The 5710-nt window shown below is 38.0% G+C and overlaps 1 pseudogene; it reads left to right on the forward strand.

The window, feature by feature from the left end:
* Positions 1-1902: 1902 nt before the first annotated feature.
* On the forward strand, positions 1903-4329 carry LOC149158589 (serine/threonine protein phosphatase 2A 57 kDa regulatory subunit B' beta isoform pseudogene; annotated as a pseudogene).
* The last annotated feature ends 1381 nt before the right edge of the window (positions 4330-5710 follow it).

Raw genomic sequence — 5710 nt, forward strand, 5'->3', positions numbered from 1 at the left:
CTCCTTGGTACATTAAGGTATCGAGCTACTAACTTATTTCCTTAGGTTTGAGGAAGATAGACTCTTAGCCAACATAAGATATTTTAAGGCATACTCAAGGCCCATAATTATTTTGATTAGAGAAACCCTAGTGTGTAAGAGAAGTAGTCCTCTCCTCTAATGTTATGTAAACATTTTCACTTGGTAAAAAAAAATAGAATAAAAATAACCCTATGTTAAAATAAAAATTATAAGATATTATTTTTTTACAATTTTTGTTGGGGAGTTAAGGTAAATTTGAAATAAAAGTAAAAATAACCCTACATTAATTATCCACCTTTTGTTGGGTAGTTAAAGTAAACTTGATCTGGTGAGCCACTGTAGTTTTTGAGCTCTAGGTTTATAAGAACCCATGGTACTTCCAATGATATTAATGTGGAATATAGGTTATTTAAAGGGAGAATCAAACTAACCTAGATCCATCTTAAATCTACCAAAGGCCTAAAGGGATCAAACCTCTTGAGATGTAGATCTAGAATGAAAATATATCTAGACTAATAGTATATAAATCACCACTATTTTTTTTAAATAAATAAACACTAGAATTTTATAAAGTTTTGAAATGTTATATTTAAAAAAATATTTTGTTAGTATTTTTCCTAAAACTAATATCAAATTCTTTATTTTTACCGTAAAAACTTGAAATGAAACTCAAAAAAATAATTTCCAATTGTTTCTAAGTATCCAATTCTTTATTCTTACCATGAAAACATTAAACCAAACTCAAACTCAAAAAAATTATTATCAAATTATTTCTTTCTTTCCTTTTTTTTTAACTTGGGGCATTATTATCCAATTCTTTATTCTTACCATTAAAACATTAAGTCAAACTCAAACTCAAACAAATAATTTGTTATTTATATATAACTAGATCAACATTCCTCAAAACCTTTCAAACACTTGCGCTGTATAAATGAGAAATCAAACTTATCATTATAAATATCTTCACTTAATTTTAAACAAAATCAATTTAAAATGTTAACAAGAGCAGTTGCAATGCAGCTAGTCCCTACCTAGGGTTGGACAAAAAATATTAGAACTAGACTTAGCAAGACGATTAGGAGTTTCTTAGTAGACTTGGCAAGAGGAATTTATAGCTCATATATATGTTCATGCTGCTTGCTCTATTGCTGTTTTGGAGCTCAGCATTTGTAAAACACAAAGCTTATGCATTTGCCTCTAGTAAGGGCCATATGGAGCAGAGCCGACGTCCGAATAATTATACAACAAGTAATTACCTGCAATTGATGGAGGTCTGCTGGCAAAAAGTAGATAACAAGATGACTAAGACGAGCTTGGAGCCGAAGTAGAGAGAATGAGGGGCCCAAATTTCACGAATTTCTTGCGTTCTTTGTTAGCTTTACGGTTTGCCCATTTGTGTTTTCAACTTAAAATTGTTTGGCTTTATCTTTCCCTGTTGGTACTTTCTGCAAGCCCAAAACTTTAATAGATGTTGTAACATCGCCTGAATTGGCACAATAGGCTTGTGGATGACCTTTTCCAGTTGTGGTTGTAACGGTTGGTTTTTTAGTGAAATTTATATGCTCCTAAATTGGTTCTAAGGATACACGAGACAGAGAAACAAGCAGTGGCTTGCGAATGAAGAGAAAGATCCCCATGTCTACAACCGAGGCAACACAAAACCATATAATGATTAGTCGCTGAAGCTTGTTGTTGAATATTGTGTTAGTGGTATATGCTTCTGAGCTGAGATTTGTCAGCTTGGGAAGAATTTCGTGGCATTGAACTCTGTAGTTACCCCGTTGACATCTCCAATCAAAGAGAATGATGTGATTAACGCTGAATCTGATCATTCTGCCAATGGTAGTCTAAGCCCCACTGCAAATTTACCATTGTTGAGAGATGTTCCTTGGTTTGAAAGATAGGATCTTGATTAAAAAATTGAATCTTTGTTGTCTCAAATATGATTTCTCAAACCTTAAAGAAAATATTGTAGACAAAGAGTTCAAGCGGCTAACCTTACTGGAGCTTGTTGACTATGTTCAGTATGGAGCAAGCACACTCACAGAAAGAGTTGAGGAGAGGTTGCCAAATGTTTGCTTCAAATCTTTTTCATTCCTTGCCTCCAACTTGCCATGAAAGTACAGGATTGGACAAATTTGACCGGGAAGAAGAAGATCCTTGTATGGATCCTGCATGGCCACTTTTGTAGATAGTGTATGAACTCTTGCTGCGATATATAATTTCTGCAGATACAGATCCCAGATTAGCCAAGAGGTATATAGACTGCTTCTTTGTACAGCGATTGCTCAACCTATTTGATTCTGAAGACCCTAGAGAGAGAGAGTATGCAAAAATTATATTGCATCGCATTTATGGAAAATATATGATGCATCGACCATTTATAGCAATTAACAACATATTCTATCGATTTATTTATGAAACTAAGAGACACAATGGCATTAGTGAGCTGTTGGAAATTATGGGTAGCATAATAAATGGTTTTGCATCACCTCTAAAAGAGGAACATAAACTCTTTTTAAGCAGAGCTCTTTTGCGTCGGCATAGCCTAAATGCCTTGCTCTCTATCATCAACAACTATCACACTGTATCACTCAGTTTGTGGAAAATGATTTCACGTTAGTGGATACTGTTATTAGGGGTCTACTAAGGTATTGGCCTGTCACAAACAGCCAAAAGGAAGTTTTGTTCCTGGGACAATGGGAGGAAGTTCTGGAAATAGCGCAATCTTCTGAATTCCAGTGTTTCATGGTACCTCTGTTTCGGCACATAGGCCGCTGCCTCAATTGCTCACATTTCCAGGTTTGTAATTGAATTTATGTAGGTTGTTTTATTTTTACATATGTACGTGTTATTGCTTGGTATTATGTAACTTATGATTGATATTGTGGATTGATAAGAAACAATGCAAAATTGAGATTTCTCATTTCTTAATTGATATTGTGGGTTGATAAGAAATAGTGACAAATTGAGATTTCTCATTTTTAAATGGTTCTTAATGTTATGCCACGCTCTCTTTTCACTTGACAAAGCCGATTGCAAATATATAAATATAATTGCGATTCCTCCGATTGCAAATGTATAAATAAATTGTTATTTCTAGATTATAATGACATTTAATCTTATTAATGACGAATTAAAAAAATAATGGTAAGACTTAATTATTTTAGATGTGAACAACAATGAAGTATTATAATTTAGTGGCTAACCCACAGAACCATATTGCACGCTAGTTCTTGAATCCAGCCACCGAACTATATTGCACGGCACTTCTTGAATCCAGCCACATCACGCAAGGCCAAAGATGCCACGTCACAAAAGAAGGTCCCACCGTCCTGTGCTAGTGTCAAAGCAATAAGGAAGTACGTGGAGAAGCGTAGGGGCACCCACATGATTGTTTTGTCATGATAAACACAGCCACGTATCGCTCATGCTGAACGACAACCTGCATGCATACCAAATGGTATATGCTTCTGAGCTGAGATTTGTCAGCTTGTGAAGGATTTCGTGGCACTGAACTCTGTAGTTACCCCGTTGAAGAAGAGAGGCTTGATACCCGCATAAGCACGAGTTGATCCATTAGATATTAATGTTGGTTGAGCCCTCTCCAATGCTCTTGTTTAGCCTGTTCCGATCTTCCTCAACGGTGGGGGAAGGTTGTTTTTGGCAACGACGCTTTGAGTCTTGTCTGAAAGTCCAAAGGCACGTCAACATAAACATGACTTCCCAACCCAAGGAAAGGATTTATTTACGACTTTTAGCTACTTGTCCGAAAGCTGCAAATATACGACTCACAACAAAGTCGTATCACCAAAGCCCCCTCTCCCTATGGTCGAGTATATTTCAGAACCTCTTCTTTCAGTCGAGCTACTTCTTTCAGAACCTCGCACTCACGTTTTTAAGCAGTCTTCCGGGCTTGGTTGGCTTTCTGACTCCTAGCGTCGTCGATGACTCCTTTCCTAAGTCAGTGATTGTGATGAAGGAGTAGTTCCTTATTCTCCTATTCAATTAGCATGTTTCAGCTGTCTCTGTCCTTATGGCATATCCGAGGCTGCGTCTTTTATCTCTGGTCTTGGATCACCTACTAACTACTGCACTGCGACAAGGACTGGAACTGCCTCCGCATTTGGACCTGGAACCATACGAAGGGGTGCATCGGGGTATCGATCTGGAGCTACTGCATATGCGACTGGGTCACCCGGGTATAGAAGCTATGGATCTACTGTGTATGGATCACTGGCTAAGGCTGGCTTAGATGGGCTTGACTTAGATGGCTTAATAGATGGCTTAATCTGCATAATATACTGAATCCACTTAAGCTCAGTTCACTAAGTCAACTGCCTATACCCCTGTTCCTTTCCCCGCCTGGGTATGGATCTTGAACCTTCTCTCAATTTCATGGCCTTCAATCTGCTCTGTACGGTGAGTAACCCGGATAATAGGATAACGAAAGAGATCTGTAAATGCTAAAGTATACTGCTGGATCTTGGTATGGGTCTAATAGTCATAGGTTGATATGCTGTTAACTCTACCAGAGATAGGTATGGAAGCCACTATGGGTATATATCCAGGTATGCTTCTAGATAAGGAACTGAACCTCACGCCATAAACTGAATCCCTATCATGAGCGAGAGCATAATCCACTGGATCTACTGGGCTTATTGTACAAGGAAAGCCATCACTTGTCTCTAGCTCTTGATATGGAAGGTATACTACTACCATTTCTACCGCTTTTGGATCCACAACTGACTCAACCATATCTACTAGTTCAGTACCAGTCCTTTCTTTATTGTAAAATAAAGGCTATGCCGGTACGGATGCTACCACTGGTGCTTTGCCTCCTCCCTTACTTATCTTTCTCCAATAGCTCCTTTTCCTCACAGACTAGGGGATGAATCTCTAGACCTAAAAGCATAAAGCACTGCTGCCACTTCCTTTGCTACCGGCTTCTTTCGATTCTAATGTAAATCAAGAGGCTAAACTCGATCTATCTTTCCGCCTTAGCCGAACTCCTAGCCTAGGGTGACTGAAGGATATTCTGATTCAAGCTCTGAACCAAAGCTAATTCTTTTCTCTATTGTACCCTCATCGACATCTCCTTACGCTGATTCAATAGTAGCTGGGTCGTGAACAAGAATAAGAGCTGAAACACGTTCAAGCTCAAAGCTACTGGTTCTGTCATACTCTATTCTATTTCTTTCTACTCTCGAGTTACTGGATTTCCTTGCACTAGGAAGCGCAAGCCCCTCCAAGACCTTTCGAGCAGACTAAGAAGAATAAGAAGCCCACGGAGCGGTAGTAGCTAGGACTTCTTCCTTCCACAATACTGGTTTCTACTTTTCACCATAGGAAAAAGCCCTCTGCAATTGATCAGGTTGGTTATCAGTTCCCTTTTTTTCCTTTTTTATGCCACCTTTTGAGTTCATAATTACAGAGAAATTTTCAAATTGTTCAGAAAAGAGAAAATAATATGATAAATTCAAATTGTTCAGAAAGAGAAAATAATATGATAAACCTGTGTTCTTCTTATCTTTATTATAATGGCAACGTCTTGATTTTCCATTTGTTCATGGAACAGTGCTTCATCCAGGTTAGTTACCAGCTCTTTGGGGTAGTTTCCACTCGAAGATATACTTTATCAGCTGGGCATCTGTCTCTAGCTGCTGGTTGGGCACGGCTGCTCAGGAAC

This window comes from Pinus tabuliformis, chromosome 5_2 (genome assembly GCF_031772625.1).
Source record: "Pinus tabuliformis cultivar Carrire ecotype Pingquan chromosome 5_2, CPIR1, whole genome shotgun sequence".
Taxonomy (NCBI): Eukaryota; Viridiplantae; Streptophyta; class Pinopsida; order Pinales; family Pinaceae; genus Pinus; species Pinus tabuliformis.